Source organism: Neophocaena asiaeorientalis, unplaced genomic scaffold (assembly GCF_003031525.2).
Source record: "Neophocaena asiaeorientalis asiaeorientalis breed wild unplaced genomic scaffold, Neophocaena_asiaeorientalis_V1.1 scaffold438, whole genome shotgun sequence".
NCBI classification, from domain to species: Eukaryota; Metazoa; Chordata; class Mammalia; order Artiodactyla; family Phocoenidae; genus Neophocaena; species Neophocaena asiaeorientalis.
This window is the reverse complement of record NW_020173491.1, coordinates 6,911,460-6,938,014: the sequence shown is the minus strand read 5'-3', so window position 1 is coordinate 6,938,014 and position 26,555 is coordinate 6,911,460. Positions and strand designations below refer to the sequence as shown.

At 45.1% G+C, this 26,555-nt stretch overlaps 1 protein-coding gene across 11 annotated transcripts in view; it reads right to left on the bottom strand.

The window, feature by feature from the left end:
* Nucleotides 1–25,102, bottom strand: part of NLRC5 (NLR family CARD domain containing 5) — a 95,023-nt gene extending 69,921 nt beyond the window's left edge. For all 11 annotated transcript variants that reach the window (XM_024747353.1, XM_024747349.1, XM_024747354.1 and 8 more), the window contains exon 1: nt 25,006–25,102. The gene's annotated coding sequence lies outside the window, so the exon portion shown is untranslated. The remainder of the gene's footprint in view (nt 1–25,005) is intronic.
* Between the last annotated feature and the right edge of the window lie 1,453 nt (nt 25,103–26,555).

Genomic DNA, 26,555 nt, shown 5'->3' with positions numbered 1-26,555 from the left:
CTACAGCCCGTGCACCGCAACTACTGAGCCCACGCGCCGCAACTACTGAAGCCCGCGCACCCTAGGGCCCGCATGCCACAACTACTGAGCCCGCGTGCGGCAACTACTGAAGCCCGTGTGCCTATAGCCTGTGCTCCACAACTGAGAAGCCACCACAATAAAAAGTCCGCTCACCACAATGAAGAGTAGCCCCCACTTGCCACAACTAGAGAAAGCCCGCGCGCAGTAACGAAGATCTAGTGTAGCCAAAAACAAACAAAACACAGCACATATGTAACCTATAATGGTATAATGGAAGAGATTATTAAAAAAAGAATATATATATGTATATATATGAATGTGTAACTGAATCACTTTGCTGTATACCTGAAACTAACACAACATTGTATGTAAATCAACTATATAAAAAACACATAGTAATACAAGTGTTTTAAATGGAAAGAATTATTATTATTATTGCTATTGGCTGTGCTGCGCCCCTTGTGGGATCTTAGTTCCCTGACCAGGGATTGAACCCGGGCCCTTGGCAGTGAGAGCACGGAGTCCTAACCACTGGACCGCCAGGGGGATTTCCTTTTTTTTTAAGAATTATTTTTTAGTTACATAATTAAATTAAATTTTTCTGTATGGGCAAATTAAAACCACAACCAGATACCATTTCACACCCCCGTCGAAAGTCTGTAACGAAAGAGAAGATAATACAAGTGTTGATGAGGATGTGGAGGAACAGGAACTCTTATATACTGCTGGTGGGAATGCAAAATGGTGCAGCCACTTTGAAAAAGTTTGGCAATTCCTTAAAATGTTAAACAGAGGGTTATAACCCAGCGATTTTCTACTCCTAGGTTTATATCCTAGAGAAATGAAAATATACATCTACATGAAAACATGTACACAAATGTTTATCATCCCTAATAGCTAAAAAGTGAAAACAGTCCAAATGTCCAAAAACTCACAAATGAATAAGCAAAATATGGTATATCTATCCATACAATAGAATATTATTTAGCAATAAAAAGGAACAAAGCAACAGTACATACTGCAACATGGATGAACAGCAAAAACATGCTAAGTGAAAAAAGCTCCAAAGTATACTAGTAAGTGAATTCAACTTTTAAAAGCTATGGCACATGTATGTTTTAAATGTGCTGTGTGCATTTGCATACATAGAGACCAACTCTAGGGTTACACAAGTAACTGGTGGCAGGATTGTGTCTGGGGAGGGAACCTGGGGGACCCAGGCAAAGGAGAGCCCTTTACACTGTACAGTTCGCTCTGTATCTGTGGATTTGAATCCTCAAATGTGGAACCCGCGGATACGGAGGGCCAACTGTACCACGCCATATTATATAAGGGACTTGAGCAACTGAGGATAGGGATACGGAAGGACGACCGTTCTCTTCTGAACCACTCTGTACCATTAAAACTTTTCAACGGGTGCATTTCAATTTTTTTTTCAAAGCCATAAAACGTTCACATTAAAAACTAGAATAGACGTTTCCCCAATGTGTAAGGAAGAGAAATTCACAGTGCTGAGTAAGCACAAGAAACCATCAGTGCTGCTCACATGAATGGAAGTTACCTACAGAACGTGAAACACCAAAACGAAAACAGAATTAGGAAGGCAATAAGTGAGGATAAATATTTGCATTAAGTATGACAGATAGAGACTGAAAATTCAAATTAAGAAGTAATTCATACACACCGAGGAAACACTTTATTCTATTTTTTTTTTTTTTTTTTTCCGGTACGCGGGCCTCTCACTGTTGTGGCCTCTCCCGTTGCAGAGCACAGGCTCCGGACGGGCAGGTTCAGCGGCCATGGCTCACGGGCTCAGCCGCTCCACGGCACGTGGGATCCTCCCGGACCGGGGCACAAACCTGTGTCCCGTGCATCGGCAGGTGGACTCTCAACCACTGCGCCACCAGGGAAGCCCCTATTCTACTTTTTGTTTAATGTTTCTGTGTGTGTTATAGGGACAAACCTATATTTTCACTGGGAAAGTGTTGAAAAAGTTGAACAGATAATGTAATGAATATTTGCTAAATGTCAGGCAAGTGCCTTTAGGCTTCATCTCTTTTAATTCTCACAGCTACTCCTCTTGGATGCCTCCTATGCATTTAAAAATTTCCGGGGACTTCCCTGGCCGTCCAGCGGTTAAGACTCCATGCTTCGACTGCAGGGGGCACAGGTTCGATCCCTGGTCGGGGAGCTAAGATCCTGCATGTCATGCTGCAGGGTGTGGCCAAAAAAAAAAATTTCCCAGTCCAAAGCTGAGCTCCTGATCTCCCCTCCCAAACTGCCCCTCCCACCCACCCCCTTCCCCATTCCAGTGAAGGGCGGCCTCAAGCTTCCTCAAGCTCAGGCCAAAGGTGGCTTAAGTTTTCCAAGCACATCACAGAATCTTATTTCCTCCACTGCTACCTAGACCTGGCACCATCATTTCTTACCTGGATTCCTGCGCCAGGAGGCCTACCCCCAACATCCTTCACAGAGAGCCAGATGGTCAAGTTAAAACATGGCCCACACCACATACATTTGCCCCTTCCTATCGCACCCTGAGGAAAAGCCAAAGTTCTCAACACCATCAAGCGGTTTGAACAGTTAAAAGAAAAATCAAATGTGATAACTTTAACATTCCCCTTACCGTGTTGGTTGTTTTCCACTTATTTTTAAATTAACTTTTGGTAGTTTATGGTTTTTTTCTGAGAAATTTTCTTAGTTCGTCACGAATGTTCAAACTTAGTATGCAGCACACAGCTGTGTATAATATTATTTTTTGTCCTTTTTTTTTTTGGTCGAACCACGCAGCTTGCAGGATCTCAGTTCCCCGACCAGGGACTGAATCCAGCCATCAGCAGCGAAAGCGCGGAGCCCTAACCGCTGGACCAACAGGGAATTCCCTCTTGTACTTTTAAATTTCACATTTTTGTACTTAATTTAGTTTCTCTTACTTTGTCTTTCTTTTCTTATTAAATTTGCCAGCAGTTGGTATCTCTTATGTTTAAAAACAAACTTTTGTTTTCTTTTATCAGTTCTGTAGAATTTTCCCTTCTCTAGTTTTATAATTTTTGTTTTTATCTTCTTATTTCTTTCCCCTGATTTACTGAGACTGTTATTCTTTAAACTGCTGAACTTTACGCCTTAGGCCATTTTGAGTTTTTTCCTTTTAAAAGAACTTTTGGCCAATTTCCATAAATTTATATTGTTTATAGCAAATTTATATTGGATTACTAGTAGATTATAATTTTTTTTTTTTTTTTTTTTTTTTTGCTGTACGCGGGCCTCTCACTGTCGTGGCCTCTCCCGTTGCGGAGCACAGGCTCCGGACGCGCAGGCTCAGCGGCCATGGCTCACGGGCCCAGCTGCTCCGCGGCATGTGGGATCTTCCCGGACCGGGGCACGAACCCGTGTCCCCTGCATCGGCAGGCGGACTCTCAACCACTGCGCCACCAGGGAAGCCCTAGATTATAATTTTGAACTGAGTCATTTAATAGAGGGGTGAGTTCTTTTAAAAATCTTGGTCATTAATTTTTTGCTTTACTATACTGTACAAAGAATAAATCCTATCTAATTTCTGCTTTCGGGAATATGTTGAGAGTTCCCTTTTTGGCTTGGTATATGAGAAATTAAAAAATATTCCTTGAACATTTAAAAGATACTCTTTTTCAACAAAGATGGATTTCTGTCTCACAAATTAGACCAAAATAAAGTCTACTTGGAGTCAAAATTTAAATGTAAAAAGTTAAACCATGAAAGTACTAGAAGAACAGATAAACAACAAGGTCCTGGGAATTCCTTGGGGGTCCAGTGGTTAGGACTCCACGCTTTCACTGCTGAGGGCACAGGTTCAAACCCTGGTTGGGGAACTAAGATCCCGCAGGCCAAGCCGCCAAACAAAAAAAGAAAAATTATGGCATATCCATGCAATGAAATCTTATGCAGCCATTAAAAAGAAAGAGGCAGAACTATGTGGAATGATATGGAACAAGATACATCACATTTTCAAAAAGGTCAAGGGCAGAATAGGGTACCTTTGCCGCATTCGTGTAAAGAAAAAAAAATGTGTATGTTTCTAAATACATGAATATTTCTGGAAGAAACTCATAATAGTAATTGTCCCCAGGGAGGGGAACTTTTAGAATTTTATGTTGTATTACCTAAACAAGATTAATTTTTAACAAATCGAATATATCTATTACCTCACCTATACTGGTTGTCCTTCACATCTCCTATGGTGGTATCTATGTGGTTTGGGGTAGCCATCAAAGAATGAGAGAGACATTCTTAGTCACTGTGCTTCTATCAATTTCTCCATGCATGGCTAGCAGTTTTTAAATTATTTAAATAACAAATTTTAAATGATGTTAAGTTTATGGGTTCATGTTACCCAAATGCATAAAATTTTATTACTGCTCTACAGAAAGCGAGATAGCAGAGCGCTGCTAATAGAACAAAGAAAATAAACCTCAATAAACTCTCAAGCCTTCATATTTGCATTTTAGCACCGGGATCTCCGGCTAAAAAAAAGTGTTACTTCTAAGAATCACCAATGCATCCCTGGGATAGGGCGATCAAACATGGGGCTCAGAGAGAGGCAGTGAAACGCCCAGCATCACACAATCAGAAACAGTCAGCACGCCAAGGGAATCCAGGCGTGTGGGTTTGCAGTCCGGTGCTCCTGCCACTCCAGGTCCAGACAGCAAGAGGAAAAAGGGCAGGGGACCTTGCTGGGGTGCTAGTCTCACTGAGGGGTGGGCATGAAAAGATCACTCCATCCTGGCTTCAATTTTAAGCAGAGAGCCCCTTCCGTTTCCTGCATCGCTGTGCCCTTGGGGAATCTCCTGCCATCCAGGAAACGCCACTGCTGTGGAGGTTAGGGGGTGGAGTGGAGAAATCACAGCCAGTTCCTTTGCCCCAGTCCCAGGGCCTTTGCCCTCGCTGCTCTCTGCGCCTGGAGACACCCCCCACCTCCAGTCCACAGGCATGCACACGTGCACACACGCCAGCACACACGCCTCTGGCCAGAGTTGTCTCTAAAACTCAGTTCTGGGGCTTCCCTGGTGGCGCAGTGGTTGGGAGCCCGCCTGCCGATGCAGGGGATATGGGTTCGTGTCCCGGTCTGGGAGGATCCCACATGCAGCGGAGCGGCTGGGCCCGTGAGCCATGGCCACTGAGCCTGCGCGTCCGGAGCCTGTGCTCCGCAACGGGAGAGGCCACAACAGTGAGAGGCCCGCGTACCGCAAAAAACCCCCAAACAAACAACTCAGCTCTGGTCTGGCCTCATTTCTGTCTAAACCTCTTGTAGTTCCCCACCACCTGCAAGACGAAGTGGCACCACGTTAGCATGACTTCCACAAAGCCGGTCCACATCAGGTGCCGAAGAAAGGCTCAAAGGATGAATAAACAAATGGTCCTTCACCGTCTGGGTCCTGGCCATCTCTGGGCCCCCTCACACCACCCGTGCTGCCCTGCCATGTGACCATGCTTCCATTGGCGTGATCTTTCCATGCCCACCCCGCATCCTCTTTCACAACCCCTTGCCTTACACACATGCCCTGCTCTGCCTTGAACGCCCTGCCCTTTTTTTCCATCTTGCAAACTCTTCCTTCTCCTCTGGACCCAGCTCCAATCGACTTTTGCTCCCTTCTCAGGGAAGTCTTCCCAGCTGCCTTCCCAGACCGAGTGGCACCCCCAGTATTGGGCTTCCCTCCCTAGCAATCTCTCCTTTCTCCTCCACAGCAGGGCTTGTCACTCTGCATCATCATTTCCTCTTGGCCCGCCCTTCCTTCAGCAGCTGGGTACACCTCCAGGGCAGGGACACTGCCTGATTGTGGATAAGGGCAAATACCTTGGCACCAGGGCCCTGGATTTGAGTCTCTACTACACAGTTACCAGCTGTGTGGCTATGGTCTGGTTACTCCATGGCTTGGTACCTCAGCGTCCTCATCTGTAAAATGGGGATGTTCTAGGTCAGGCCGCTAAAAGCAGAGCCCAAGACAGGGGTGTCTGTCCAAGTTATTTATTAAGGTGGGAAGGGAAGCAGGATGGGGTGGGGGGAGAAGTTAAGCACAGATGTGGTTTCAGGAGCAGTCTAGCTTTAGCCTGACCACAGGGAACTCTGGGAATGTGAACAACACTCCAGAGTTTGTCCTGCCAAGAGGCAAGGGGGCGGCGCTGTTCCCCCGCCCATATCTGCCACATCTGCCACTCATTGGCTACGGGCCATGCCTATGGGGTGGAGGAGGGGCATTCCTATCAGACAAGGGCAATCCTTCAGGACGGGGTGCAGGTGTTAGTGGGCCTACACCCACAATGGGTGGGGGAGGGGGACTGGCCTATGAGGGGGTCCAGGAGACTGGTGAGAGGGAACCCCAGCCGGGTCAGCCTTGGGGGTAATAATAGCTACCTGGAAAGGTCGCTGGGAGATGAAGCAGGCAAAACCCCTGACACGGCATCTGGCCCATTAGCTATTATTACCAGTGTTGTTGTTCTTGTTGTTTCCTATGTAGCCCCAGCCCCTAGCACAGGGTAGAAGGAAGGGAGGGAGGGAGGAGAGGATATGGTTTGAGTCACATACTTCTGGCTGCTGCCCTTTTGCTTCTTCCCTCTCCCTGCTTGGATGGAGAGGAACCCCGCCTGAGGCTGGGGCTCAGGAGTAACAGGTGCTGGCAGCACCCCTCCCACTTGCTGGGATCTGTTTCCTCATCTCTACAAGGGGGACACCACCTGCTGTCCCTGTTCCCAGGGCTGTCTGGGAGGGTCAGGCCGAGGATCAGGGTCTGGGGGAGTCTGGAAGCCCTGTCCTCCCCGGGCACTGGCAGACCCCGGGGTTCTGCCCCAGCTCCTGGGCCTGGGTGGGGAGAAAAGAGGACAGAAGGGGGCGACTGAGGCCAGGCAGCAGGAAGAGAGGGACAGAACTCAGAAGGCTGCCAATGCTAACGGCAGGGTCAGGAAGGATGCGGTTGGCGGGGTCAGTACCCCCGGCCACGACATCCACTCAAGACATTTGGACCAAAATATCACCGAAATTGAGAAAAGAAAGTGCTACTGAAGTTGGTTTCTCAGGACTGAGTGGACAGGTCAGGCCTGGGGACCCCATGGTGGACCAGAGTCCACAGAGGCCCTCCAGCCCTCTGGGAATCCTCCACGCCAAGCCCTGCAGGGCTGACGACCGGGAACCCAGGGCCTCTGCTTCCCCCAGGGCGGCTGATCATAGTCCGAGGCTTCAGAGGATGCCTGAGCCCAGATGCAAAGGGGAAGAGAGCTGGAAGAATCCTGGCAGTGGGGTCCATGCCAGGCCCATTATATAGATTGGGAAACAGAGGTCCCGAGAAAGGAAGGCCTTGCTGACACTCACAGCAAATAAGAAGCAGAAGTGGGACCAGACTGACCCAGTGGGCTCTTTCTGGGGGACCGATACAGCCCCACCCTAGGAATCACCCTCTTCTCATGAGGCCCCACGGGAGTTATCTTCAGGGGGACGTCAGCGGCCATCTCCTCCCTCACCCACAAAAGCTGGCATAGCGGGCAAGAGGGGTCCTTGACACAGCACATTTCCATGGGGTGATGATGACATAGGAGAATACTGTTCCTTTGAAAACAATCATCTTTATTGTCCCTCACAATGCCAAGGTCCTGCAGGACTTAAAATGCAGTCACATGCTTTACCAAAGCACAAACCGAGGCTCCCAACAGTGAGGGGGCCTCCCCAGGTCACTAGCTAGACAGTCGCAGAGCTGACAGTTGAACAAACATCTTCTTGCCTCAAAGCCCTTGTGGAGGTGGCACAAGCCTGCACTCTGGGCCTCAGGCCTGGGCCTGGGAGGTCCCTGTTCCAAATCCAACAAGGCTTCTCTCTCCTTGTCACTGGAAACCAGGAAGCTGGTTTCCAGTGACAAGGAGGGGATGAAGAAGGCTCGGGATGTAAAGGAGAGAAGTTAGATCCTGAGGTTCGAATTCACAGCCTGGAAATTGGTCTGCCTGCTTTCAAAGGCAGATTGGCAATGATTTCTAAAACTTAAAATGTGTCCGGCCTTTGGGCTTCCTTGGTGGCACAGTGGTTAAGAATCTGCCTGCCAATGCAGGGAACACGGGTTCAAGCCCTGGTCCGGGAAGATCCCACATGCCACGGAGCAACTAAGCCCGTTGCAACAACTACTGAGCCTGCGCTCTAGAGCCTGAGAGCCACAACTACTGAAGCCTGCGTGTCACAACTACTCAGCCTGTGAGCCACAACTACTGAAGCCCACACGCCTCGAGCCCGTGCTCCACAAAAAGAGAAGCCACCCAATGAGAAGCCCGCACACCACAACGAAGAGTAGCCCCCGCTCGCCGCAACTAGAGAAAGCCCGTGTGCAGCAATGAAGACCCAACACAGCCAAAAAAAAAAAAAAAAAAAAAAAAAATGTGTCCGCCCTTTGACTCTACAACCAAACTGCTTGGCAGAAATCTACAGGGAGAGCCACACGGGCTGCAAGGCACAGAATGCACTACATAAGAAAATCCTGCAGCTGCGTTTGAACAACTCATAACCTAACATAGTGTGGTTTACCACGCCTCTGGGTTATGGGCATGAAGGCCACTGATGCAGCTGGATCCTCCATATGTATTACTGAATAGACAAGACACACGTATAATGATATGCATAATACGACATCATTTGTCTGAAGAATACATATAAAACAGAACACCAATACTCCAGTTCTATAATAACATGTTTTTATAACTTAGAGGGTAAGAGCATGAATTTTGGAGCCAGGCTGTCTAGGTTTGGGACTAAACTTTTCACCATTTTCAGGCTGTGAGGCTTCAGGCCGGTTGTATAGCTTCTCTGAGCCTCAATGTTCTCATCTATAAAACAAGGACAATAACAGTACCTTCCTCACAGGGGTGTGAATGAGTTAATACACGTAAAGCACTTAAAACAGGGCCTCGCAGTGAGTGAGCCCAATTTAAGTGTTTTGGGGTTTTTTTTAGGTTTTTTTTTTCTGGCCGCGCAGCACAGCTTGTGGGATCTTAGTTCCCCGACGGCAGTGAGAGTGCAGAGTCCTAAGCCCTGGACCGCCAGGGAATTACCTTGCTTGTTTTTTTTAATGCGAAGGCTTAGATAAAGTTCTGGAAGCCAACACACCCAACTGGTTACCTCAAACTGGGAGAGGACAGACCTGGGGCGGGAAGCAGTGAGTAATGGAGATTTCAGCATGATGTATAAGGTGTTTAGCTTTCTGCAAACAGAATTTAGTCATGTATTACCTGTATGGTTTAAACTGAATACAGTTTTTTGAAAGTGAAAGACCAAAGATCAGTGACCAGAAAGCTGGACTCTTTGAAGTTAGAAGAGGAATTCTGCTTCCGGGATGGATCATCTGACCGATGTTGTCCCATGCCAGCCGACAGTGACCAGACACACAAAACACGGGTAGGAGAAAAGCTTGGGGCTGGGACTGGGGGTTAGGGGATTGGTTGGTTGGAGCCTCAGTTCTGAGCCCGACTGCCCCAAACTGACTTGTTAGGTGACAGCAGGCCAGTCCCTGCCCTCTCTGGACCATGGTTCGCTTGTATGTCAAGCAGGGTTAATATCAGCCCATCTCACAGGGGTCTGTGGAGCTGATAAAAGAGCCTTTGGGGTCGGGAGGCTTGGGTGCAAATCCGGATTTCAACATGTGCTGCTCAACCTAGGGCAAGTTTCCTAACATCCCTGTACGACATGTTCCTCATCTGCAAATGCGTGATGATTTTGCATCTTCTTCACAGGGTCATTCTGAGGATGGCGGACAATACTTCATACAAAGATTACAGCACAATGGGGGCCTGCCCACCCGCAGCTGATGCTAGCTGATGCTAATCTCATATATTGGGTTCTCAGCACAGGTTGGCCATCATGCTACAGTATTCCACCTGCATTTCCTCAGTGGATCCTCAGTCAGCCTTTCAAGGCAGATATGGCCTTCATTTTACAGATGAAGAAATGGACTCTGGGAAGTCAAGAAGCAAAGAGTGGATTTAAAACCTCTGCTGAACCCAGAGGCGCTTTCCTAACTGAAGCACCCTACTACCTTCAACCAACGATCTTCTTTCCAAACGAAATGATCATTCCCATAGCTCTTGATTATTTTTCTGCTATAAAATATAATCTGCACTATTTGAAAAGTTCTAAACATTGTGGAAATACATAACGTGAACTTTCCCACAATCTTACCCTTTAGGGATGGAAATACAATTTCCAAGACTTTTTTACCCATGTTGGAGGCCATTTTTGCCTGATCTGAGAATCTGAGTAGCGTTTCCTTAAAAATTTTTCTAGAAATCATTTCACTTTGAACTTAATTTTTTAAAGTATCATTTGCCCTGCATGGAAGGTAACCCCTAAAAGAGAAACCCAAGGGAAACAAAACCAAAATGACGCCCGTTGAACAGGACCTGGGCGTGGCTGCCTATGGCCTGAGGCCTGGCCTCGCATTGTGGAAAAGGTGATCAGGAGTGTAAGAGGCCTTACAGACATTAGCAGCCAACTGAGACTTTCTCCTTGATTCAACAGGAAGGATTAAAGAGAAGTGAAAAGAGGACAGCTGCTCTCACTTTATGATTCAGCCAACTGCCTCGTCCATGCACCTCCTAAACATCATCCTGCTGACTACCGTGTAAGTCTCTAACGAGGCAAACCCTTACCTGCCCATTTCAAGAAGAGAATTCTGAGGCTGAGAAATGCACAGGGCACCTTCAAGAACTTAGGGAAAAGACTACTGTGAGACCAATAAAACGGCAAGCGATTTCTCTCTTCAAAACAAGATGCAGTGACAAGATCTGAATACCTCAGAGTACCAGCTCACCATGATTTGAGTCCTCCCTCCATTTGGCATGAGGGGCAGAAGGAACCGCCCTGGCAAGGGGTTGATGGGGGTTTGGGGTTTCGTGATGGTACAAGCTCCATCCCTCCCCACAGGGGATGGGTGTTGAGGGATCAGGCAGTTTTCCAGCTGCCTGAAACCTCTATATCCACACAGTCTTCTAGGAGAGAAATTTAGCAACACGGTCTCAAACATTTTGAAAATAATGGTTCCAGTGAGGATTCGGGGAAGATGGCAGAGTAGGAAGCACCAGGAATCTGTCTCCTCACTTAGACAAAAATCATACGAGCAGAATCTGGTATAACTGTTTTGGAACTCCGGAGTCTGTTGAAAGCTTACGGCTTCCAGGGTTAATCTGGACTCTTAAATTTCGGTTAATTTTAAATTGGGAGATTAGGTTTGACATAAATACAATACCATGTGTAAAATAGACAGCTAGTGTATAGCACAGGGAGCTCAGCTTGGTGCTCTGTGATGACCTAGATGGGTTGGATGGGAGGGTGGGAGGGAGGTCCAAGAGGGAGGGGATATAGGTACACATATAGCTGATTCACTTCATTGTACAGCAGAAACTAACACAACATTGTAAAGCAACTTTACTCCAATAAAAAAAATTTTGGGGGTTCATTTTGGTCAATTTCAGCTCTTAGTACAGTAGTAGGAAGCCACCCCCCACCCCTCGGTCTTGCGGCAGCCAGCTGTGCACATGTTCCTGGAGCAGCTTGCACGCAGTTTGCAGGAGCGAGGGTGGGTAAAAAGGACCCTGTCCTCCAGATCCCGGAGATTTGTACCATAATTGTTGACTGCTGTTTCTGATCTCAGAGGTGCAGACAGAAGCAGGCAGCCGTTGTCACTCAGCCACCCGCACCGTGGTGGCAAGCCCCTCCCCCTCCAGCTGAACTGACCTCCGGGCGATTTAAAGGGCCTGTGCCTTTTGTTCCCTCCTTCAATTTTGCTTTTCCCCTTTTGGAAGCCAGACATTAAAGACTAGGACATTCAGAAACAACTGCACATATGAGGAACATTACAGAGTGACTGCACATGCCCAAGGAAAGGCTCAGCAAAGACTTAAGGAGATGAAAAGACATAAGAAGGCATTAAGTTAACACCTCAGGTTGATCTTGGGCACAGAGACAGTTCACAACATACAAAAAAACCAAAAATGATAAACAAAAACCAAAAACCAAAAAACAGCAACCCTGGCAAGGGGGAGAATCTGATTTCCAGAGTTACCACATTATTAGATTCAAATGTCCAGTGTTCAGCAACAACAACAGAAAAATCACAAAGCATACAAAAGAAACAATGGCCCACTGAAAGGAAAAGATCAATTCAAAAGACTCTGTCTCTTAAAAAAATGTAAGGACAGATATAAAGACTTTGAAACAACTGCCTTAAAGATGCCTAAAGAACTAAGAAAGTCAAAAAAATTATGTGTTAACAAAATGCAAATATCAATAAAGAGATAGAAAACCTAAAAAGAAACCAAAAAGAGATTCTGGAGCTGAAAAAATGCAGTATCTAAAATGAAAAATTCATAGACGGATTCAAAGGCAGATTTAAGCAGGCAGAAGAAAGAAACAGGGAGCTTCAGGATAGGACAAAGGAAATTATCGAGGCTGACAAACAGAAAGAAAAGGAATGAAGAAAAGTGAACAGAACTTAAGGGATGTGTGAGACATGATTAAGTGGACCACCATACACATTATGGGAGCCCCAGAAGAAGAGACAGAAAAGGACAGAGAGAAAAATTGAAGAAATAATGGCTAAAAACTTTCCAAATTTGATGAAAAAGCTGAATATAAACATTCAAGAAGCTCAATAAATTCCAAGTAAAATTAACTCAAAGAGACCCACACCAAGACACATTATAAGCAGACTTTCAAAAACCAAAGACAATGGGTGAGTCTTGAAAGCAGCAAGAGAGAAGTGAATCATCAAATACAAGGGCTCCTCAATAAGACTATCTGCAAATTTCTCCTCAGAAACTTTGGAGGCCTGAGGACAGTAGATGCATACATTCAAAGTGCAAAAAGAAAATAACTGTCAACCAAGAATGCTATATCCGGCAAAAGCGTCCTTCAAAAGTAAGGGAGAGGGAATTCCCTGGTGCTCCAGTGGTAAAGAATCCACCTTACAATGCAGGGGACATGGGTTAGATCCCTGGTCAGGGAACTAAGATCCCACATGCCGTGGAGCAACTAAGCCTGCATGCCACAACTACTGAGCTCGTGTGCCTCAACTAGAGCCCACGTGCTGCAAACTACAGAGCCCACCCACTCTTGAACCTGCGTGCCACAACTACAGAGCCCACACGCCCTGAAGCCTGTGTGCCACAACCAGAGAGGAGAAAGAAAACAAACCTGCACACCACAACTAGAGAGAAGCCCACACGCTGCAACAAAGAGCCTGCTCACCACAACGAAAGATGCCACATGCCTCAAAGAAGATCCTGCGTGCCACGACTAAGACCTGATACAGCCAAAAAAAAAAAAAAGGGAGAAATCAAGACATTCCCAGATAAACAAAAGCTGAGGGAATTCATGACCACTAGACCACTAGATGTGCCCAGCAAGAAATGCTCAAGGGAGTCCTGCAGGGTGAAATGAAAGGATACTAGACAGTACCTCAATGTCATAAGGAAAAATAAAGATATAAATAACGGTAAGTACATGGACAATTATAAAAGCTAGTATTATTGTAGCAATAGTTTGTAACTGTACTTTTGGTTTTCTACAGGATTTAAGAGACTATTACATGTAAAGAAAAACAATTATTAGTGTAAAGGCTAGTATACAGTACTGTAACTTTGGTTTGTAATTCCAAATCTTGCTTTCTACATAAACTGGGAGACTAATGTGTTTTTTAAAAATTATTATTTTATATTTGGGGCACATAATATATAAAGATGTAATTTTGTAACATCAGCAACAGAAAGCAGTGGGGATGGAGCTGTAAAGTAGCAGAGTTTTTGTATGTTATTGAAGTTAAGCCACTATATTCACATCAGAGTGTTATAACTTTAAGATGTTAAATGTAATCCCCATGTTAACCACAAAGAAAATAGCCATAGAATATACACAAAATTAAGAAAGAATTTAAACATTTCACTACACAGTTAACTAAACACAAAAAAAGAGAGGAATGCAAAAAATACGGCACAAAAAAGCTATAGGGCATATAAAAAACAAACAGCAAAATGACAGAAATAAGTCTCTCCTTATCAGTAATAACCTAAATGTAAATGGATTAAACTCTCCAATCAAAAGACAGAGATTGGCTGGATAAAAACACATGATCTAACTGTATGCTGTCTACAAGAGACTCACTTGAGATTCAAGGACAAAAACAGATTGAAAGTAAGGGGATGGAAAAAGATATTCCATGAAAATAGTAACCAAAGGAGAGCAGGAGTGGTTGTACTAATATAAGATAAAGTAGGCTTTAAATCAAAAAAAGGTTACAAGAGGCAAAGAAGGACTTTATATGTTAATAAAAAGTTAAATTCAGCAAGAAGATATACCAATTATAAACATTTACATACCTAATGACAGACCACCAAAACATACAAGGCAAAAACTGACAGAACTGAAGGGAGAAATAGGCAGTTTAACAATAATAGTTGGAGACTTTAATACCCACTCACAATAATGGATAGAATAATCAAGCAGAAGATAAGTGAGGAAATAGAGGACTTAAATGATACAATAAATCAATAAGATCTGACAGATATATTCAGAATACTCCACCCAATGACAACAGGATACACATTCTTGATTGCACATGGGGTATTTCCCACGATAGACCATATGTAGGGCACAAATTAAGTCTCAATAGATTTTAAAAAATAGATATCATACAAAGTATAGGCCTTGACCACAAAGGTGTTAGAAATCAATAACGTAAAGAAAACTGGAAAATTCACAAAATTGTGGAAACAAAACAGCCCACATTTAAACAACCAATGAATCAAAGAAGAAATCACAATGGAAATTAGAAAATGCTTAGAGATGAATGAAAACAAAAACACAACATACCAAACCTTATGGGACACAGCAAAAGCAGTGCTAAGGGGAAATATTATAGCTATAAATGTTACATTAAAATAACCCAAAAAAAAAAAAAAAAAAAAAACAAGAGAGATCTCAAATCAACAACCTAACTTTACAACCTAAGGAACTAGAAAAGAAAAGCAAATGAAACTCAAAGCTAACAGAAGAAAGGAAATAATAACAATTAGAGTGTAGATAAAGGAACAGGAGAACTGAAAAATAATAGAGAATATCAATAAAACCAAAAGTTGGTTCTTCAAAAAGTCAACGAAATTGACAAGCCTTTTGGACTAAGGAAGAAAGAAGAATCAAATTACTAAAATCAGAAAGTGGGGACATCACTACCAATTCTAAAGAAATAAAGAGAATTGTAAGAGAATACTATGAACAATTGTATGTCAACAAACTGGATAACCTAGATGAAATGGACAAATTCCTAGGAACACAAAACCTTCCAACATTAAATCACAAAGAAGTAGAAAATCTGAATAGACCTATAACTAGTCAGGAGATATATCAGCAATAAAACAAATCTCCCAACAAAGAAAAGTCTTGGAGCTGACGGCTTCACTGGTGAATTCTACCAGAAAGTTAGAAAAGAACTAATACCAATCCTTCTCAAACTTTTCCCAAAAGTTTTCCCAAAAACTGATGAGGAAGAACACTTCCTAACTCATTCTAGGAGGCCAGCACTGCCCTGATACCAAAGCCAGACAAAGACACTAAAAGAAAACTCAAGACTAATATCCCTTATGAACAATGATGCAAATATCCCCAACAAAATACTAGCAAACCAAATTCAGCACATCAAATTTAAAAGATTATACACCATGACCAAGTGAGATTTGTTCCTGGAATGCAAGGATGGTTCAACATATGAAAATTGATCAATGTAATATGCCACATCAACAAAATGAAGGGAGGGCTTCCCTGGTGGTGCAGTGGTTGAGAGTCCGCCTGCTGATGCAGGGGACATGGGTTCGTGCCCTGGTCCAGGAAGATCCCACATGTCATGGAGCAGCTGGGCCCTGGCCGCTGAGCCTGCACGTCCAGAGCCTGTGCTCTGCAATGGGAGAGGCCACAACAGTGAGAGGCCCGCATACCGCAAAAAAAACCAAAAACAAAAAACAAAAACAAAATGAAGGGAAAAAACCCACACAATCATTTCAATTGATGCAGAAAAGACCATTTGACAAAATTATACACCCTTTTACGATTAAAAAAAATTCAACAAACCAGGAATAGAAGGAAACTACTCCACATAATAAAAGTCATATATGAAAAACCCATAGCAAACATCATACTCAATGTTGAAATACTGAAAGCTTTTGCTTTAAGATCAGGAAAAGGCAAGGATGCCTGCTTTCACCACTTCTATTCAACACAGAACTGGCAGTTCTAGTCAGATCAATTAGGCAAGAAAAAGAAATAAAAGACATCCAAATTGCAAAGGAAGAAGTAAAATAATCTGTTTGCAGATGACAGGATCTTCTATGTAGAAAATCCTAAAGACTCCACAAAAAACCTGTTAGAACTAATAAATGAATTCAGCAAGGCAGCAGGATACAAAGTCAACACAAACAAATCAGTTGTGTTTCTAAATATGAAAGATAACAATCTGAAAAGGAAATAACCAAAACAATTCCATTTATAATAGTATCAAAAAGAATAAAATACTTAGAAGTTAACTTAACCAAGGAGGTGAAAGATCTGTACAATGTAACTACCAAACGTTGCTGAAAGAAATTAAATAAGACATAAATAAATGGAAACATATCCCATGTTTATGGATTGGAAGACTCACTATTGTTAAAATGTCAATATTGGGACTTCCCTGGTGGCGCAGTGGTTAAGACTCCATGCTCCCAATGCAGGGGACCCAGGTTCAATCCCTGGTCAGGGAACTAGATCCCACATGCATGCCACAACTGAGAGTTCGTATGCCACAACTAAGGAGTCCGCATACTGCAACTAGGGAGCTGGCGAGCTGCAACTAAGGAGCTGGTGAGCGGCAACTAAGGAGCCCATGTGCTGCAACTAAGGAGCCGGTGAGCTGCAACTAAGGAGCCCACCTGCCGCAACTAAGGAGCCCACGTGCCACAACTAAGGAGCTGGAGAGCTGCAACTAAGACCTGGAGCAACCAAATAAATAAGAAAATATTATAAAACTAAAAATGTATTTTCCTTAAAAAAAGAAGTCAATATTACCCAAAGTAATCTACAGATTCGATGCAATTCCTATCAAAATCCCAATGACTTCTTTTTTGCAGAGATTAAAGAACACATCCTAAAATTCATATGGAATCTCAAGGGACCCCAAATAGTCAAAACAATCCTGAAAAAAAAATAAAACTGGAGGACTCACATTTCCTGATTTCAAAACTTGCTACAGTAATCAGAACAGTGTGGTATTGGCATAAAGGCAGACATACAGACCAATGGAACAGAATAGGGAGCCCAGAAATAAACCCTCACATATATAGTCAAATGATTTTTGACAAGAATGCCAAGACCATTCAATGGGGAAAGGACAGTCTTTTCAACAAATGGTACTGGGAAAACTGGATATCCACATGCAAAGGGATGAGGTTGGACCCTTACCTCACACCATATATAAAAACTAAATCAAAATGGATCAAGGGAGACTTTCCTGGTGGCACAGTGGTTAAGAGCCCGCCTTTCAATGCAGGGGGCATGGGTTCAATCCCTGGTCTGGGAAGATCCCACATGCTGCGGAGCAACTAAGCCCATGCGCCACAACTACTGAGCCTGTGTTCTAGAGCCCACGAGCCACAACTACTGAGCCCAAGTGCCACAACTACTGAAGCCCATGCGCCTAGAGAAGGCGGGCTCCACAACAAGAGAAGCCACCACAATGAGAAGCCTGCTCGCCGCAACTAGAGAAAGCCCACGTGCAGCAATGAAGACCCAATGTTGCCAAAAATAAATGAATAAATAAAAATTTAAACAAACAAACCAAAAAAAAAAAAACAAAAATGGATCAAGGCCCCAAACGTAAGACTTAAAATAATAAAACTATTAGAAGCAAACATAGGATGAAAGCTGTGACACTGGGTTTGGCAGTGATTTCTTGGAGATGACACCAAAAGCACAGACATCAAAAGAATAAACAGAAAAATTGGACTTCATGAAAATTTTAAAAAACATACATCAAAAGACTCTACCCACAGAGTAAAAAGGCAACCCATAGAATGGGAAAAAATATTTGCAAAACATATATCTGATAAGAATTAATATCCAGAATATAGAGAGAACTCCTAAAACTCAACAACAAAACAATCTAATTCAAAAATGGGAAAAGGACTTGAACAGACATTTCTCCAAAGATATACAAATGGCCAATAAGCACATGAAAAGATGCTCAACATCACTAATCATTAGGGAAATGCTAATCAAAACTATGAGATGCCACCTCGTACCCGTTAGGATGGCAACTATCAAAAAACCAGAAAACAAAAAGTGCTGGTGAGGATGTGGAGAAACTGGAACCCTTGTACGCTTTTTGTAGGAATGTAAAATGGTGTAGCTGCTGTGGAAAACAGTATGGAGGTGCTTCAAAAAATTCAAAATAGAATTATCCTATGACCCTGGATCCTGGATATATATTCAAGAAAATTAAAAGCAGGGCCTTGAAGGGATATTTGTACACCCATGTTCATAGCAGCATTGATCACAATAGGTAAAACATGGAAGCAACCAGTGTCCATTGATGGGTGAATGAATAAGCAAAATGTGATCATACACACAATGGACTATTATTCAGCGTTTCAAAGGAAGGAAATTCTGCAGTATAGATGAACCTTGAGGACATCTAAGCTAAGTGAAATAAATCAGTCCCCCAAAGACAAATAATGTATGATTCCACCTATAGGACATACTTAGAGTAGTCAAATCCATAGAGATAGATAGTAGAATGATGGTTGCTAGGGGCTGGCGGGAGGGAAGAATGGGGAGTTACTGGGTAATGGGCAAAGGATTTCAGTTTTACAAGATGAAAAGAGTCATGGGGATGGACGGGGGTGATGGATTCACAACAACGTAAATGTCCTTAAAAGCACTGAACTGTAGTACACTTAAACATGGTTAAGATAGGAAATTTTATGTGTATTTTAACACAATAAAAAAAAACTAAAGTCCATATATCGCTTTAGAATATGGGAGTGGAGCTGAAGGAAACCATCCAGACTGCGCGCAGAGCTCTGGTCACCAGGATGTTCACCGCAAGGCTGGATGTCAACCTGGGCAGTCCCATCTTTCCTGCTACAGATGAACTGGCTCAGACAGACATCTGAAATACCATGGCCTGGGGCAGCTTAACGGCCTCCCCATAGGCAGAGCTCCTTGGACAGAGGGCTCCTGATCCAGGTCCAGCCCTTTGTTAAATTACAGGTAAAAAATTCACTCATAAGAGGCTTAAACAACTGTGAGTTTAACAACTCCTCCTTCCCCTCCCTCCTCCCCTCCCTTCTCCACTCCAGGCACCATCATGGTTCACAACTCCTTGCCTCACTCCCCTCAATTGTCCCAAGAGCCCCTTATGAAAAGGTCATGCCTGGCCTCTCTGTTCCAAACACAACCCTCCCTCTGCCCCCAGCATGCCTGCCCCTTTGCTTGCCTTGTCTTCCTGCACCATAGTCACCACTACCTGATGTCTACCGCACATCTTTGTGTACTTGTGTACTGTCTGTTTCTACTGGCACATCAGCTCCCCGGGGCAGGGACTCTGTCGTACTCCTAGCTGTAGCCCAGTACCTAGTGCAGGGCCTGGCATGTAGAAACTCAGCAAATGTGTGCTGAGCGGGTTAGTGGTTGCAGAATGGAGCCTGTGCTGGAGTCTGTGCTGTCAGTTACCCACCTCGCAGGAAGTAAGGGCATCACCCTAGCGAAAATGCCCTTTGGCTATCCTACCCCCAAGAAGTTTCTGGGGGTCTTCTTCCTGTGTGGCCTACCTTCTCTCTACCTTCTCCTCATCCACCCTTCTCTCCTCTCTCCTTCTTCCTTCTTTTCAGGGGCAAATATTGCACTCCCAGCCCATAAACATGCTCCATGCCACGAGTCTGCCCTGCCCCAACATGTCCCAGTCCCTGCTGACCTCTTTGCACACAGGTCCCACCCACTCCAATCCTATCAAGGTATTTTTCCAGAAATACTTCCTTCTCTGAGAGGAATTCTGGGAAGGGCTATGGAAAGAATTAAAATGTTACCTCTTGTTTTTTTAATATAAAACAGAGGAAACAGTCCATATGTAGTAGGAGAAAACAAGATCCAATTAAATGTTTAACAAAGATTACAGTTCAGCCATTCTTTGGACAACTATGTAGCCACTTAAGATGACAGTATACTCATACTACAAAGAGCTAATTTCCTTAATATGTAAAGTGCTTTTACAGCTCAATAAGAAAAACACCAACAACTCAATGGAAAAGTATGCAAAGGATATGAACAGTTTATGGAAAAGGAACTATAAGTGAGCCTTAAATATTTGAAAGGATGCCCAAAATCATTCATAATAAGAGAAATGAAAAAAAATAGGACACCATTACTTGTCTACCAGATCTGCAAATATGGAGAAGTTTGATAACATGTGTTGGGGAATGGGTGGGAAGCTGGCCTCCTCATACATGTTGGTGGGAGTGAAAATTAGTACAACACTTAAGGAGGGTAATTTGCCAGATTTATCAAAGTTCAAGCTGCATATTTTCCCCTTGACCTTGCAAACACACTCCTGGATGTTTTCCCTAAAGATTCTCATGTAGGCAAAAACGATGCTTGAACAAGGATATTTGTTACAGCACTGATTGAAATAACAAGAGATGAGAAACAACCTAAATGCCCAAAAAGAGTTATATCAATTATGCCATGCACTGAAATACTATGTAGCTGTTAAAAAGAAAAAAGGCAGAATTTTTTGTTTTGATGTTGAAAGATTTCCAAATTACATTAAATTAAAAAAAACAAGATAAAAAACACTATATACAGTATACTACCACTTGTGAGAAGGGGATATATATGTGTGTGTGTGTGTGTATACACACACACACACACACACACACACACATATATATATATATATATATATATCTCTCCATGTGCCCACCTGGACTGTGTTTGGAAGGAGACATAAGAACCTGATAACATTGGTTGTTTTCAGGAAGGGTTATCAGGTGTCCAGGAGACTGGGGAGGGAGGGAGACTTACTTTTCATTACATACCTTTTTATTTGTTTTATATTATTGTACTATGCGAATGTACTAGCTACTAAAAACTAAACAATTAAACAAAGGATATCATAGCATTTAATCTTCCTTTAATACATAATTCCATGTTATTTAGTTTAAAAAGTGTTAATTCCATTTTGGTTTTTATGTTATGAGTCCACTAAAAAAGATAGGAATATACACATATAGAAAAAAGTCTGGAAGGAAGAAAAGCAAACTGAGAATAGAGGTCATCTGAGTGTGAACTCAACGTTCCCTCAAGTTCATTGAGGTTCTCCTTTGCCAAATGTCAGAGGCATCCCAGCCAGAGGGGCTGCTAAGTACCTTTCTGGGAAAGACTCCTGTGTCTGGGAATTTATCAGAAGACTTTGGAGTGACTCACAGGATGTAGCAGGAGTCCCATCAGTGTTGAAACAGGCAGGGTAAATGAGTGAACTCAGGTTTCCACAGGTCTCCCATCTTTTCACCCCAGGAAACCTACTGGTTTCATGCCCTCTCTACTAGTGAGAGAGGATGACTGCAGAGCAGAAGAAGAGTCTGGGGTCAGAGATGGCCAGAAGCACTACTCTGACATTCATCTCCACCTTCCAGATCCACAGAGAGCTTGAAAATACTTAGGGCCCCCCAAAGGAGCATAATGGGGGTTCATGGCAATTTCACCCAGCTCTCAAGGATCTAGGAAACCCCAGATGGCATACAGGTTACATAAGCATGCTTATTATATGGGTAACAAGTCCCACATATAACCAAGTGCTTGCCTGCCTCACCACTTCCTCCTGGTTTTAAGGGCAGTGGATGGCAGAAATATGATCTTCAGGGTGGTCTGAGGGACCAAAAGCCTTCCCTTCTCCAGACAGCCTGCACTAACCATCAGACTGATCAATTTTTCACTTTTTGTTTGTTTGTTTCCTTCTCAAATCATTTGGGTGTTTGCCTTGCAGACTGAGTTTCATCCAAGATAGACTTTGGGCTACCAGCAACACTCAAAAAATAGATCCGGTAAAGAAAACCCGTAGTTTACATCCTTAGAAGGCCTCCAAAAAGTTTTTACAAAGTATTTGCACCTGTATTTAATTTGCTTAATCCTTAGTGGGACTCTGTGGAAAGCAGAGGAGAGATTCTGGGATGGCAAATTAGTTTCCTAGCTTTGCTACAAAGAACCACAAACTGGGTGGATTAAAATGTAAGAAATTTATACTCTCACAGTTCTGGAGGCCAAGCCTGAAACCAAGGTGTGGGCAGGGCCATGCTCCCTCTGAAGCCTCTAGGGGTGGGCCCTGCCATGCCTCTTTTAGCTTCTGGTGGTTTCTGGGCAGTTCTTGGACCTGTTTAATTTGTAGATACCTCATTCCAATCTCTGCCTGTGTCACATGGCTGTCTTCTCCCCATGTATCTCGATTTTCCTATGCTGGCCTCCTCTCTTATAAGGACACCATTCATACTGAATTAAGGACCCACCTACTGTAGTATGACCTCATCTTAATTAATTGCATCTGCTACGACCTTTGTTCAAAATAAAGCCACATTCTGAGGTAGAGGGGTTAGGACTTCAACGTATCTTTTTCAGGGACACAATTCAATCCGTAACAGACAGGGGAAGACATACTAAGTAATTTGGCTGAATTTTTCTCAGAGGGGAGGTGGGTATATGTGTTGGGTGTAAGGAGACTGACTTGGCCCTACAAACATCCAGGCACCTCTGTATCTGGTGGAGGAATATGGCTAAGCATATTGGGAAACTCTTCCAAGGAACTTTCCCTTCCGCTTGTCTGCTTTCATCAAGGACCCATCACTCCTCATGCTGGTGCGGTACCTTGAAGGACATGTTATCATCCCCATTTTACAGATGAGAAACCGAGGTTCTGAGATAAAATAGCAAATTCAAGGTGCTGAGAGCCCTGGTCCTTCTGCCTCCCATGCCAGGCTCCAATCTAACTGGTGCTGTGCTTTGTTTTTGTTTCTGTTTTTGGCTGCGTTGGGTCTTCGTTGCTGCGCAGGCTTTCTCTAGTTGCGGTGAGCGGGGGCTACTCTTCATTGGGGTGCATGGACTTCTCACTGTGGTGGCTTCTCTTGTTGCGGAGCATGGGCTCTGGAACACAGGCTCAGTAGCTGTGGTACACAGGCTTAGTTGCTCCATGGCATGTGGGATCTTCCTGGACCAGGGATCGAACCCGTGTCCCCTGCATTGGTAGGTGGATTCTTAACCACTGCGCCACCAGGGAAGTCCTGGTGCTGTGCTTTGGAGGGGAGGCAGGTGGGCATAATCAATGACCAGTCGGTGCTATCAGTAAGTTTTGAGGAAAGCACGCTGGATGGGGGGCCTGCATGCACCATGAAATCATCAGATTCACCCCTGCTCTGTTCTCTGGTAAGAGACCAAGCCTAGTGTTTTCCGAGCTTACTGCTTCTTAGAAAGAAAAGCAATTTGGAGGGATGAGGCTCCAGGTACTGGCGCCGGGTACACCCTACCTCCTGCCATCCCCAGGTTTGGGAGGCTTGGAAGTGCTGGTTTTCAAACTGCTTTTGAAGCCTGCAGAACCCCCAACATCTTAAAAAGGAAACATAAGAACCCCAACGTATAAAATGGATACAAACGGTGCTGAAGGTGGGGGGCCTCCCTGCACCTCCCCAAATGGCCATCCCAGCAAACTCCAGGTCCTGGCCCCCTGGGTGAGAAAATGGCTGAAAACGACTTGGAAAGGCAAAAAGCAAGTAGCAAAACGACACCCATGTAAACAAAAGGGCACCCATGTGTTCACCTATTACTTATGAGGTTAAAACGCTCATCAGGAATAGTCTGTGGAGATTTGACATTAAGGAATTACTGTTAAAATGTTTAAAGTTATGCTGATGGTATTGTGGTTATGTCTTTTTTAAATCTCCTTACTTTAGTACATTGTGGGAAAGTTCAGTTGAGATGCTGCTGTGTCTGTTTGCCATTTGTTTCAAAATGAAGTGTGGTAGGGACGAAACTGGGCTGGTCTGGGGTGATGACTGTTGAAGCCTAAGTGGCGGTTACGTGGGGCTTGGTTATATCAAAACTGACATATTTGTACAGCTCAACCTAATTCTATTCCTTCTACTTTTATTTATTATTTTTATTTATTTATTTATTTTGGCTGCGTTTGTTGCTGCACATGGGCTTTCTCTAGTTGCAGTGAGTGGGGGCTACTCTTCGTTGCGGTGCATGGGCTTCTCACTGCGGTGGCTTCTCTTGTTGCGGAGCACGGGCTCTAGAGCACAGGCTCAGTAGTTGTGGCGCACGGGCTTAGTTGCTCCACCGCATGTGGGATCCTCCCTGACCAGGGCTTGTGTCCCCTGCATTGGCAGGCGGATTCTTAACCACTGCGCCTCCAGGGAGCCCCTATTTCTTCTACTTTTGCACATGTTTGGAACTGTCCATCATAAAAAGCTCTTTTAGGCTAAAAAGTCCCACGCAATGAGCAGCGGGGACTTCTGAATTCTTTAAAAGACAATTAGAAGTTGAAGCTCCAGGAGGTGACAGGAGCGGTGCGAAGGTGGGGAAGAATGGGAGGGAGCGGGAACGCAGCCGCATCCCGAAACCCAACCCGGGTGACCCGGACTTGCTTTCCTCTGCGGCTCGAAACTCATCCCCCAAACTCTGCAGGGTGGCAGGCTGAGCGCTCCCCCACCATCGGCGCCCCATCTGCCCACCCGTTCATCAGTCCAGCCGTCCGTCGGCCCGACCATCCATCAGGTCAGCTACCTGGCCATGGGTACGTCCAGCTCCAGAGTCCTCTGGCATACCCTCCTCCCCGCTCCGCGCGGCGTCTGCACCCCGAACCTCCCTGCGCAGCTCGCCCCAGCCGAGTCCCGCTGCCCCGCGAAGTGGTGGTCACTCACCGGCTGCGCTCCCGGCTGCGCTCCCGGCTTCGCCGCGCTGAGCACGAAACTGAAAGTAGGCGCGGAGAGCAGCCGGCCGACGGGTGCGGGGAGCCGGCTGCCTCTGCCGGGAAATCACGTGGGTTCTCGGTGCCCCGGCGAGGGCGCGAGCGCGGGATGGGCGGGGGCAGCACACGCCCTCCTGCAGGGCCCGCGTCCCGCGCCTCTTGGAGCTCAGCCACCTGTGCGGAGGACACCCAGAGACGGCACCAAGGGGCGCGGGGAGCGCTCGCCCCTTTCCTGGATGCGATACTGAGGCGAAGGGATGAGGGTTGGCACACCCGGGTCGCGCCAGTAGACCCCGGGCTGAGTTCGGCTCTCCCTGCCTCTCTGGAGACTAAGAGGAATGGGACAGGATAGGAAGGAAATGCTCGCTGTGCAGGAGGAGACTTAGAACCCAGGGGGTCCAGCCTCCTTTTCTTCAGTGCTCTTCAGGATGGAGGGAGGGGAGAAAAGAAAAATGACCATAATTGCCCTTACTGAGCCCTTGGCTCTTTGGACGGTGTTAAACGCTATGAATTTAGGAGAGAGGTGAAGGAACTTGTCCAAGTCACACAAGGGACACAGGCAGAGATGAGACAAAGAGGACAGGAGAAGCAGAAGGAGGGTGAGAAGCCTCCCCCAGGCAGGGGTCAGCAGCAATCCTGAGTGGCCACTAGTCCACTACCCTTTGAGAGCTGACTACAACCTCCCTGGCTTTTTGCATTCCTCCGGGGACAGGAGCTCCTGTCCTGCAGAGGATACATCCATCCCCGTGGACAGGTCTGCCCTCTAGGAAGATCATCCACCCACCTTCCCACGACATCCCCACAGGGTAGCAGCTTCCACTCCCAGCTCTTCTATCCCCCTGCCTCTCAAGCCAGCCGGGTGTGTGTGAGTGTGGGTGAGGGCACTGCATGGTAATGGTCACAGGCACAACCATCAGTGTCAGACACCCCTGGCTTCAAGTCCTCCTCTTCAACTTACTGGCCAAATGCCTTTACTTCGCTGAGCCTGAAGTTTGCCATCTGTAGGATAACCCCTCCACGCAGAGAGGTCACGAGAATCTGATGACCTGAAGTTCAGGCTAATGTAGCCTGTGCCTGAAGCCAGTAGGTGTCCTCGTATTTTTGTCTCCTTCTGCTGGTCCCACATCCCTGTGAGAAGGGAAACTGCTCCCCTTCCAGCACCAACTCTGATAACCAGAAATCACGTGACAGCACGGATTTTGCAGTCAAGTGCTTGTGGGTGATTACCAGCTCCACCACTTCAGGTAAATGCCCTGACTTCCCCAGGCCTCAGTTTCCTCATCTGCTAAATGGGGTATTCCAAGCTTCCCCAGGCCACTGCGGGGCATGGTGGGGAATGGATGAGAATGCGAATGTGGCTGTGACTGGGTGCACGGGAGGGATTATGCCCCAAATCAGGATGTGCACTGCAGTTCAGCTCATGTTCACTGAACACCTGCTCCCCATCCAGGCTGGGAAGAGCAGATGGACACATGGACAAATAACCACAATCCTGAGAGACAA